The sequence below is a fragment of the Protopterus annectens genome, chromosome 13.part0 (assembly GCF_019279795.1).
Source record: "Protopterus annectens isolate FY-2018-M chromosome 13.part0, PAN1.0, whole genome shotgun sequence".
NCBI classification, from domain to species: Eukaryota; Metazoa; Chordata; order Ceratodontiformes; family Protopteridae; genus Protopterus; species Protopterus annectens.
The window spans coordinates 593,427,667-593,439,909 of record NC_056747.1 but is presented as its reverse complement, the minus strand read 5'-3'; positions in this window follow the sequence as shown (position 1 = coordinate 593,439,909).

Sequence of the window (12,243 nt, the reverse complement as noted above, 5' to 3'; positions counted from 1 at the left end):
GGTGAAGGACACTAGCCACTTTTATCCTCCTCTAAGTTAGCTTTCCATGCCCAAAGATGATAATTGATTTAAGGTCACTTCTGATGTTTCAGTCTGAATTCCAATTACTGATTTCTGCATTAAGAAAATATATTGGCATGACAAATTAGAAGGGCCATTCTGTCATACTGTATTTGAAGGGAACCCTGGGCCAAGAATGAGCCTCCTTAGTTATGTCAACTAAAGTGATCTATATCAGTTTATTGCAATGCAATTGTAGCAAACCCTGGATCGTCAACCCTCATTCAGTGAAAATCGTTTCAACGATTCACTGAATTTACCAAGGGCAAGTAAATACTTGACCTACAACACAACTTTGCACTTTTCTCCACTGTAGTGTGATCTCAGAGTTGGTATATACAGTTGGAGGTGGGGAGGGCACAGCCTCCCACTTGGGCGGGTTCTATTTGCATAGCTGTCTATCCATTGTGCTGTAGAGAAAGTATTAACTTGCCCTTGATAAATTCAGTGAATTGCTGAAACGATTTTCACTGAATGAGGGTCGACGATCTGGTGTTCCTTGCAATTGCATTGCAACAAACTAATATAGACCCCATGTAAAGCTTTCAGAAATGTTTACAAACAGTGATATTTGAAAATGGTTTGATGTTAGACTGCCTTCATGCTAGAAAGAATCATAAAAGGAGATACAAGAGAATAAGTTTACAAATCATATATCATATCTCTCAGCTGTCCAGATTTTTGCAGAATGTCCATATTGTTGCCTCATATTTTTGGTCCATTTTTCATTAACTTGTGATTTTCTGGCAAATCATTAAAAACTGAATTTAGAAAATAATGATAGATATTTGAGTTTCAGACTTCATACCCTTTAGAAAATGTATGTTAATGTAAAACCTGTTATTCTATCAATGTTCTAAGTTTGCAAGAACAATATTTAAAAAATGTCCCTATTTTTAGGCATTTGTCCCCTCATTATTTATGGCTTTGTCCAGATTTCTTGTTCTAAGAAGTTGAGAGGTATGCTTGTGATGGAGTGCAAAACATGTGGTAACCATCAAGTTACTCAACAATCATGTATGTGATTGTGAAAAATCAAACTGCGTTTGTGTTTATTGATAATACAGGCAAACAAAAATTATGAATTCATACATTCTATTATATAGTTTTCAGTGTTATAACAAATAAATCTTTTGCTTCCTATTCTACCATTTTTCCTGAAGTGCAGCTTATTGCTGTATTGCTGAAAACATTGGTTGTTAAATTAATGTTTAATCTAAATCAGCAGTTCAGATACAAATTTTCATGCACACTTGGTTTGTTAATAGTAATTACTTCTCAAATGGTATTTCCATGTGCTTAAGATTCTTTCAGCACATTTGAAAGCAACATTATTACTCTGTTAAACTTCTTACAATTGTATAGAAGCATTTTAAAAACACATGATAAACCCAGCAGATTTTACAAATAAAACAAAGCATGATGTGTTTTGTTTGATGCTTTAACATTATAATACCATGCACAAATTAAAATGTACAACTGTGACTGGTGAGTACAATAGTTTTTTCAGACAGCAAAATTAAAGTATAGTTGGGTAAGTTTTATTTACAAATACATTGTTGCATAAGGATTGCCTCTCATGGCACCCCATACTCTGAATACACCAGCTCTGAAATTGAACTGACTTGGAGAGAGTTAGAATACTTGGTTTGTTGGGTAATTAAATATTCCATGTATCAGTAACATAGTACATTCTTGGAAATGAAATTTTTTTAGTTTGTAGGTGGGAGATAAGTAAGAGAAAACAATGCATTTCTTTTGTAATGTAATTAAAAAAATAGTTTTACAATAATTTTTCATTTTGATATTTTCAAGTGTGAATTGAAGCACTGTGGTCAAACAGTGAGTATGTGATGGTCAATTAATCATCGTCACGTATCCCTCATGATGGTGGATCTCCATGAAGATGGCAACTGCTGAAAGACTGGCAGAGGAACAGCTGTCTTATAGCTGGCAGTTCTTTTGTACATAGTTACACTAGTTTTACATTACAGTAAACTGTCAGTTAACCAGAACTCAAGCAACCAACAAAAAAAAAATCAAAGAAATACAGTACAATTTTCATCTGTTGCATTTTTGCCCCCCCCCCCCCCCCGCAGAAACATACTTTACGTTTTTAGAGTTTTAGAGTTTTAAAAAGGAAGACAGGAATAAATTTCCTTTCTCCCCAACCTGAGAACGAGTAAAACCAAACAAATAGTATAGTGCACAGTATTACTCGGGCGTATTTTTAATAGTAACTCTCAAGAAACCAGAAAGTACAGTTATCCAGCATCTACCAGTCCCCATGGGTACCGGTTAACTAACAGTTTACTGTAGATGTATGAGATCAGTGGTCTCAAATTAAATATTAAAATGTAGCATAGTTCATTTTGATAAACCAAACAGCTTCAATTACCAAATCAATGTTGTACCCCTCCAATCAGGCACAGTCGCAAAGAATTTAGACACTCTTGCTCATAATTTATTTTAATTTCACCAACATGTCTCCACAGCCATTCAGAAACCCTCTTATCTGGCTCATTTCATTTCCAAAAGCACACCCATGCCCCAGAAAAGTCTTAATTCTCCTTTAAATGTATCTTATCAGACCCATAATTGAATATAATACACCTTTTGTCATGTATTTGTCTAAACAGATCACACAAATTGAGAGACATTAGAGATGTATGACTAAAAACAGAGGTAAACCAGAAGGTATGAGTCATGTCTTATATCCTACCTGTGACCTACCAGGTGACAGGACTAACAAGAAAGGGAGTAAACAAGATTAGTCCAGATAAAATCACATTACTTAGAAGATCTAGGAGACTCTCTGTCTGGTATCTTCCCTGTGGGAAGTATAAAGATGCCTTGTTGAAGTTTCACCTAGTTTATTCAATTAAGTAGGTAAATGGGTGAGAGTTCATGTTCCAATACATTTCATTCAACAGGTTAGTTATTTAAAGGCAATTAGAGAAAATGGTGGGGTGGTCTAGGAGAGCTGTTTGTTGGAAAATGTGGGAGACGGAAAAACAAGGAGCCAATCCCAAGGCATAGAGGCATAGAGGTTAATCCATTCTTTAAATATTCCTGCAAGACCCATGAGAGTTTAACAGCTCAGCAGGATGTGGAAACTCATTCTTTGTTAAAAGGTTTTATTTTTATTTTTTTAAAAACCAAACATGATAATAAACAATGACCTACCACAACAGAACTATACTTAAGTGAACACTGTCACATAAGGTTCATTAGATCCATCTAACAGAGTGGTTTACACTTTGAGAATTTGAAAATGCCTGCTTTTATGAGGTATCACCATAAATTATTTACTTGTTTTGTCACATGTTATATGAAAGGCTGTATCTGCCTCTGTGGGGCTCATATTCATAAGGGCTAATTATGAAAGCTTTATTGCAGAACTTCTTTCAGTCTGACTTGTCCTTATCAATGCTTGTATAAAATGTACTTTGAGAGGCTGTATGCAATTTTATGGGGCTCATATCTCCTGAAATACATTATGAATAACTAATTTTCTCTTGCATGGTAAAATGTTTTACAGTGCCTGCCTTTTTACGGTGGTTTACCTAATGAGGGGTGGGGGTGTGGATGTCTAGGGTGATTAGCTTGTGGTTGGATCTGACCAACAAGGAAATGACCTCTGGTGTGGAACACCGGTTGCCCATGTTGGTAGTGACCAGGTCTAGGACACTGCTGCCCTTGGTGGGGGTGTGGATAAGTTGATCCAAGGCATTGGAATTTATGAATTCTAGAAAACGTTGAGCAAAAGAGTTGGTACATGAGTAGTTTTCCCAGTTAATGGTGGGATAGTTGAAATCATCCATTATTAGGATGTTGGGTTGTACCGTAATATTTTCCAGTGTATCAAGAAATGAGGAGTGGGAATCCTGGGGCATGGTGGGGAATCTGTAGCAAGTTACAATTTGGATTGTGGTCATGCCCAGAGTTAGTTGTACTTGGATAATCTCGGATGCATTATGCTGTGCAACTAGCCTGGAGGTGTAGATATCCTTAATGAATATGGACACACCTCCATCTTTAGTGTTTTGGTCCAGGTTAGGTGGCCGAAAGGTGTGGTATGAATTATAGCCTGGTAATGCAGGGGTGCTTCCTCAAGCCTTGAACCAGGTCTCTGTCACTGTACTGATGTCGATGTTCTCCATTTTAAGGAGTGACTCGAGTGAATGCATTTTGAGGTTTAGACTTCTAGCATTAAATAGCATTACCCTCAGATTTTGCTTGCTTGTACCTGTTACAGTGGTGAATTTGCCATTTGAACCTTGCCTAAAAAAGGCACTACAGGGGTGGCAAGAGCCTTTGCCAGTATCCGGAATCCCAAGGGTAACAGGTGCATGCCACTTCTGGCAAAGCATCGTGGTCTGTTGATCATGTCATCCCAGGCAGACAGATACTGGATCCCCTTAGAATGACGCCAGAAGCTTAGCCAATTGTTGAAGTCATTCATTTTGTCCTTGTACTGTGGTATCATTCTGGGTGATGGCAGGATGCTACTCAGGGCTAGGGTCATACCTGCCTGGGCAACAAGATTGGAGAGCTCCTCCAAGTCGCTTTTCATGTAGTCGAGGGAGGTACATCTCAGGTCATTCACACCAACATGGACAATGACAGAGTTATATTTGTACTTCTTGTGGAGTGAGCTGAGTGCATGCATTATGTGGCAGATCCTGGCACCTGACAGGCAGCTGACAGTAACTTTCTCCTTGTTTAGCCTGGTGATTGTAACATCATTGTGCCTGACTATAGAGTCACCTATGACTAGAGTGTTGGGTACATTGTTATGCCTTATGGGCTGTGGTTGATTGGCACACTGAGTTTGTGGTGTATGTGTCATTTGGGTTGTGTTGAGGGGTGGAGGTTGCTTGCATTTCTGCTTTGGAGGTCTCTGTTGCTTGAGCAGATTTTTATTGAGAGCATCCGCAAATGTAGGTGTGTGTTTTGTGTTTCTGTGTGACTGTTTTTGTGATGTAGGTTTTGAGGCATTATGTGATGAGTGTGGTGTGGTGCAAGTGTTTACCTTCTCCTCTTGACTGTCTAGTCTAGTCTTGGGTGAAGAGAGCTTTGCTTACAGTTTGGCTATATAAGTGCACCTCTTACAGGTTGTAGTGTTGGGTGAGAGGAGGAGAGGGTTGTCTGTGTACATGAGGCAATTGTTGCATTGCCCCAAGATGCCCAGATTCATCAGGTAAACAGGAGAAAACACCAGGAACTGACCCTTAGACATGCCTGGATAGGTGCTTATTTATTAACTGTTTTCCTCTAGACAAGTGAGGAAAGTTAAGTGCTGTAGTAATTTGTAGCTTATTTAGTTCTTACAATGAGTTCTGAACAAGTGCTGAGCTCAAAGAAATAGATTTGAGTGCTAAAACTAAAAAATTGGCTAGTTCTAAGGGAAATTTTGAAGAGCAGATCTTTTGGTGCAGGGAATAGTTTAATCCTAGCTAAGTGGCGATGCATAAAATGTATTTTTTTATATATATATAACAGTAACAAATGAGCAAACTGATTTAAACAAATTAACCAGTTAACCAATAAAAAGCTAAAAACTGAGCCCCGTTCCAGCAGTCTTCGATCAGACAAGTTCTAACTACACACTCCTGCGACTAGGGTGTAGGGGAACCTTCTCCAAAAAAATATGATCCGGATTAGTGCTCAAGTTATACAATCCTGAAAAGTCACACTATCTCTCTCTCTTTGTGTGTGAACAGAGTGGCTTGTTTCCCATTTTACTAGTTCACCAGATAAACCATACCAAGGTAGATACAGTGATTAACAAATCTAATTTCTTGACTGGCTTTTTCATATTAATAGCAGCGATTAGAGTTAATTAAGAGTTTATGTCCAAATCTTATGTTAAACAGTACAGGTGTTATAGCTGTATGATTTATGGTTTAGTTTCCTGAGTATAACTACACTTTTAATGTCAACGCTTGAGTTTAGCCCAGGGTGGAGGTGGGCATCCAGCCTGATCTGCCAGCTTAACTCCATTTCTTCCAGGATAATATTTTTGTTTCCTTCGAGTGGACCCATTATCAGCTTGTCTAGGATGTGAAAGTGGAAACCTCTATGGTCTGGGAAATCATGTCAGAGCTTCACTAGCTGTTTTTTAAGGATCTGGAATATGATGGCTGATAAATCATACAGCTAAAACATCTGTACTGTTTAATCCAGGATTTTGGACATAAACTGTTAATCAACTCTAATTGCGGTTGCTATTATGAAAAAGCCAACAAAGAAATTGAATCTGTAAATCACTGCATCTACCTTGGTATGGTTTATCTGCTGAACTATTAATATGGAAACATGCCATATATATGGGTCTAGTTCAGAAGGACGAAATACCAGTAGACCGACATTCAAAAGACCAAGACAAAAAAAGCTAACATTCACAATCCTGAAAAGTCACAACGCCAACTATCAAATGACTGATATTCACAAACCCAATATCCAAAACACTGACATAAACCAACCAAACGTACAATATTTCACATCACCAGGGTAACCATGTGCATCCAAGAAAACAAAAGACTACAAATCACACTACCACTTTACAAATACCCAAACTGAAAAGTCTCCCAAAATCAGACTAAACATAGTGCTGTATATCACGTTTCTCTACAAATTGACCTCTGACTTACAACTCATTGCACAGAATATATTCTTAACTTAAGTAATTCTACACTATTCACAGCTCTTCCATTACAGTTACACACTGCTTAACATTTGTAACTGCAATATTTCCTTCTATTTCTACAGCTCTCTAAATACTACATACAACCATCTAAATTATATTTCCTTACTTGTGAAATGAAACTTTAAGCCATACTTCCAACCATGTCTCTGCACTTTCCTACATGTCAGCCATGTTTCTAAACACATACATTACTTACTACAAGTATTTAAAGTGACAGAACTCTATATAAACAGAATATGTTTTCTTCTCCGTTATTCTACTATATAGCAGTTAAATCTCTACTTATTAGGTAAACACTAACACTTATTTCATTTGTAATATTTACACTTTACCAGTGGAGCCGCACCCACAACCCCCTCCTGATGGAGGGCTGTGCCCCAGAAACCCCCTGCAAATTAAATGTACTGATGCCAAGATTACACTACAGTGCAGAAATGAGCATACATCATGCTCTGTTCTTCTCAGATCAGGAAAAGTCGGCATTTTCACCATTCAGCCTTGTGAAAGAAGGTAAAGTGAATTTTCAGTTATGTGAAACTTTAACATTATCATCACGGTCTTTTAAATGTCGGTCTGCTGATATTTTGTCCTTCTGAAGTAGACCTATATATATATATATATATATATATATATATATTATGTATATATATATATATATATATATATATATATATATATATATATATATATATATATATATATATATACACATATATACATACATACACACACACACACACACACACACACAGACGCACACACAGATATATATATATATATATATATATATATATATATATATATATATATATAATCTAAATTCAGGTACAAATCAAAACAGTAGTTGTCATGAGTTTGAATCTGTTTTTTTGCTTCATGGTTTGCACAGACTTAATCAGCAACTTTCAGTTATTTAAAATTATTTTCTACTATTCATTGGGAAGCTGGGCTTTCCTTTGGTTGTTAGGAGTAAGAAAATGGGGGAACCAGACACTAGCATCCTAGTTTGATTGGCAGGCCACACCCATACTAATTACATCAGCATCTTGCATCATTGAACCACACCGTGAGCCTCATGGCACCAGCCCCTCTATAAGGAGATTGATTAACTGTCATTCCACCTGATCCTTCCCAGTTTCCACCCATTTATGTAGCCAAGCACAGAGCTAACTAGCCCTCTTTTGTATTGACGTCACCACTTGTAATACAAAGAGAGGAAGCATTTGAACAGAAGAACCCTCACTAAGTCCAAGACTCAGGAAGAAGCATGATAGTGAAGACCTCAGACTGGAACACCATAGAAACATGCTCTGAGACCAGGGGCATTGTCCCTGTCACTGCATCTACTCTACGGCAACCAGGACTAGATAACCTAGCCACTTGGCTTATCTTTAATAAAATATCTATAATTTGCAGTACATTGAAAATTGTTATCCCAGGGTACCATGCCACACTGCTGTATTCTTTACACTATAGACATAGTTTGCCTATGCTCAACGAAGATCTAAGATTCTTATTTTTCTTAAAGGTTTTTTTTTATACCCTGCAGTTCACCATTTGGTGGATTTTTATTCCATGGGCCCAGAAATCCTAAATAAAATGTTGTGATGTTTCAACCTTTACTCACTTTTTCTCTCCTACTTGTGCACATCCATGAGTTCTGTAAAAATGAGCACTGTGACTTGTTTCCACTGTAAGCTATTTTTCTGGATGCATGTATTGTTCAAAACATGGGAGTCACCTAATATAGCTCTAAGTGACTACCTCCCTGTATATAAAAAGGTCTGTCATCATCAGGGAGAAGAATGGGGACTGGTCACATTAGTCATGTATATGAGCCTCTTACGAGCAGGCAAAGTAAACCTTTTTCAGATACAACAATATTCTGAAAAAGACTCGAACCCAGTCTTAGGAAAGAACCAGGAACCAATAATCCAATAAATAATTTGTTGTTAATTAATAAAGTTCTAGCGCCTCCGTGTAACACCACCTTTACAGAATCTAACAAACATGTACCATCCTTCCCTTATATACTATATGTAAAAGTATTTATACAGTTATCAAATTAATCAATTAAAATCACTTAAGACCTCAGTTAGTATTTAAAGTAAACATTTCCAATGCAATTCATTATTAAGCCCAAATTAATGTATTATATTTTAAAATGTAAATTGCTTCTTTATATTCAAGATTATCCTTCAGTAATTGATCATCTTCATATTTTAAATTTATTTGTTCCAAGACAGTACCTTGAAGTAACAAAAAATCATTACTGTGTACTTTGTTAAAGTGAGCAGAAATAGCTTTCTCTTCTCTCTGATTTTTGATATCCCTTATGTGTTCCATATACCTAACCCTAAATCGTTTTGTCTCCCTGATGTAAAAAGGTTTCAGGGACGTCTTAGAGCATAGATAACTCCCTTACTAGTGCATGAAAATCTATCTTTTGGTGTAAATTTCTTACCATTTATATATTCAAAGGAAATTACCACCTGCTTGCAAACTGAACAATTACCACACAAGTTGGTTCCCATTGGACTGAGTGATTTTCATGCACTCATTTCTGGAAATATAAATTGTCCATGGACCAGTCTGTCTTGCAAACTCCTACCCTTTTTAAATGACATAGAAAGGTAGTCCGGTAATATTTCCTGTAATACTTTATCCCTTTTCAAAAAATCCCAATAATACCTAACCATACTAATTATTTCACTACTACCAATATTATATAAAGATACAAAATACATTTTATTCTGCTGTGAAATCCTATTTTGTTTTGATAACTTGTTTTTGGTAAAATTTTTCTTTGTATTTATATTGTTGTTATTTTTCTTACTGTAGTTGTCTTTATATATCACTCTCCCTTGAGCTTCTCTCACAACTACCAGGTCATACCCTCTCCTCAGAAACATTTCAGCTGTTTTTTTTTATTTCTTCATTTAGAATTTCTTCATTATTACAAAAGTCTTGATAGTCGTAAAAATTCACCATATGGTAAAGAAGATATTAAATGTAAAGGATGGCAGCTTAAGGCATGTAAAAATGACTGCCATCTTCAAATTTCCTATGCACCCTAGTAAGTATAGATCCAGCTGTTCTACCTTCTAATATCAAGTCCCAAAACACTACTTTTTCACCTTCCTGCAAACCATCAAATGAGAGAACGAATGGGTTTCCTTCCAAATGGGAAACAAATCGTGAAGCTTGTTCTCTCCCCCTTCACATAAGAAAATCAAAGTAAACCTTTTACTTTATATTTATATATCTGTCTTTCATAATGTATTTCAGGAGATGTGAGCCCTGTAAAAGTGGGCACAGCCTCTCATACTGCATGTGATAAGGACAAGTCAGTCTGAAAAAAAAGTTCTGCAATAAGGCTTTTATAATTAATGCTAAAGAATATGAAACCCACAAAGGCAGACACGGCCTCCCATATTACATTTGTTACAAAACAGAGAAATAATTCAAATGATCAAAGGCTAAACAACTGTATTAGATGGACCTAATCAAGCTGAGGCAAAAGTGTTTTCTTAAATATACAGTGGATATAAAAAGTTTACACACCCCTGTTAAAATGCTAGGATTTTGTGATATAAAAAAATGAGACCACAATAAATCATTTCAAAACATTTCCCACCTTTAATGTGACATATAACCTGTACAATTCAATTGAAATAAATAACAAATCTGTTAGGAGAAAAAATATAAAAAATAAAAAACGTACAATATGCTGGTTGCATAAGTGTGCACACCCTTAAACTAATACTTTGTTGTGTGTGTACACCCTTTAACTAATACTTTGTTGAAGCACCTTTTGATTTAATTACAGGATTCGGTCTTCTTGAGTACACACCTGCCATCAAATAAAGAGACTCTGATTTACCCCAAATAAAGCAAATAAAGTTCAGTTGTCCTAGCAGGATTTTCCTGACATTTACTCAGTTGCCTGCTACAGCAAAAGCCATGGTTCGCAGACAGTTTACGAAGCATCAAAGGGATCTCATTGTTGAAAGTTGTCAGTCAGGAGAAAGGTACAAAAAATTTCCACAGCATTGGATATACCATGGAAAACAGTAAAGGCAGTCATCAAAAAGTGGAAGAAATATGGGACAACCATGACGTTGCAAAGAACTAGACGTCCCTTCAAAATTGATGAGAAGACAAGATGAAAACTGGTCAGGGAGGCTGCCAAGAGACCTACAGCAACACTGAAGGAGCTGCAGAAATTTCTGGCAAGTACTGGTTGTGTACTACATGTGACAACAATCTCCTGTATTCTCCATATGTCTGGACTATGGGGTAGGTTTGCAAGACAGAAGCCTTTTCTTAAACAGAAAAACATCCAGGCCCAGCTAAAATTTGCAAAACAATATATCAAATCTCCCTAACGCATGTGGTAAAATGTGTTATGGTCTGATGAGACCAAGGCTGAACTTTTTGGCCACAATTCCAAAAGGTACATTTGGTGAAAAAACAGCACTTTGCATCACCAAAAGAACACCATCCCCATGGTGAAGCATGTTGGTGGTAGTATCATGCTTTGCAGTTGCTATTCTTCAACTAGAACTGTGGCTTTAGTCAAGGTGGAGGGAATTATTAACAGTTCCAAATACCAGTCACTTTTGGCCCAAAATCTTCAGGCTTCTGTTAGAAAGCTGAAGATGAAGAGGAATTTCACCTTTCAACACAGCAATGACCACAAGCATACATCCAAATCAACAAAAGCATGGCATCACCAAAAAATAAATAAAGTTTTGGAATGGCCCAGCCAGAGCCCAGACCTAAATCTAATAGAAAATCTGTGGAGTGAACTGAAGAGGGCTGTGCACAAGAGATGCCCTCTCAATCAGACAGATTTGGAGTGCTTTTGCAAAGAAGAGTGGACAAATATTGCCAAGTCAAGATGTGCCATGCTGATAGACTCCTACCCAAGAAGATCGAATGCTGTAATTAAATCAAAAGGTACTTCAACAAAATATTAGTTTAAGAGAGTGCACACAAAATAGAGTATTAGTTTAAGAGTGCTCACACTTATGCAACCAGTGTATTGTACGTTTTTTTATTTTTATATTTTTCCTGTAACAGATTTGTTTGTTTTCCAACTGAATTGTACAGGTTATAGGTCACATTAAAGGTGGGAAAAGTTTAGAAATGATTTAGTGTGGTCTCATTTTTTTTAAAACACAAAAAACTGGCATTTTAACAGGGGTGTGTAAACTTTTTATATCCACTGTAGTTCCATGATAACATCTTATGGTGGTGTGTTGTCATCTTTTGTTTGTTAAAAATAAAAATTAAAAACTTTTAATGAAGAATTATATTCCACAGGTTGCTGAGCTTGTAAACCCTCATAGGTCCTTCATGAATATTCAAATAAGGGACTAACCTCTAAGCTTTTGGTTTCTTTTGTTGTTTTTCCATCTCCCAGATTTTCCTCCAGTCACCTCCCTTGACCCTCCTACCATAATGTG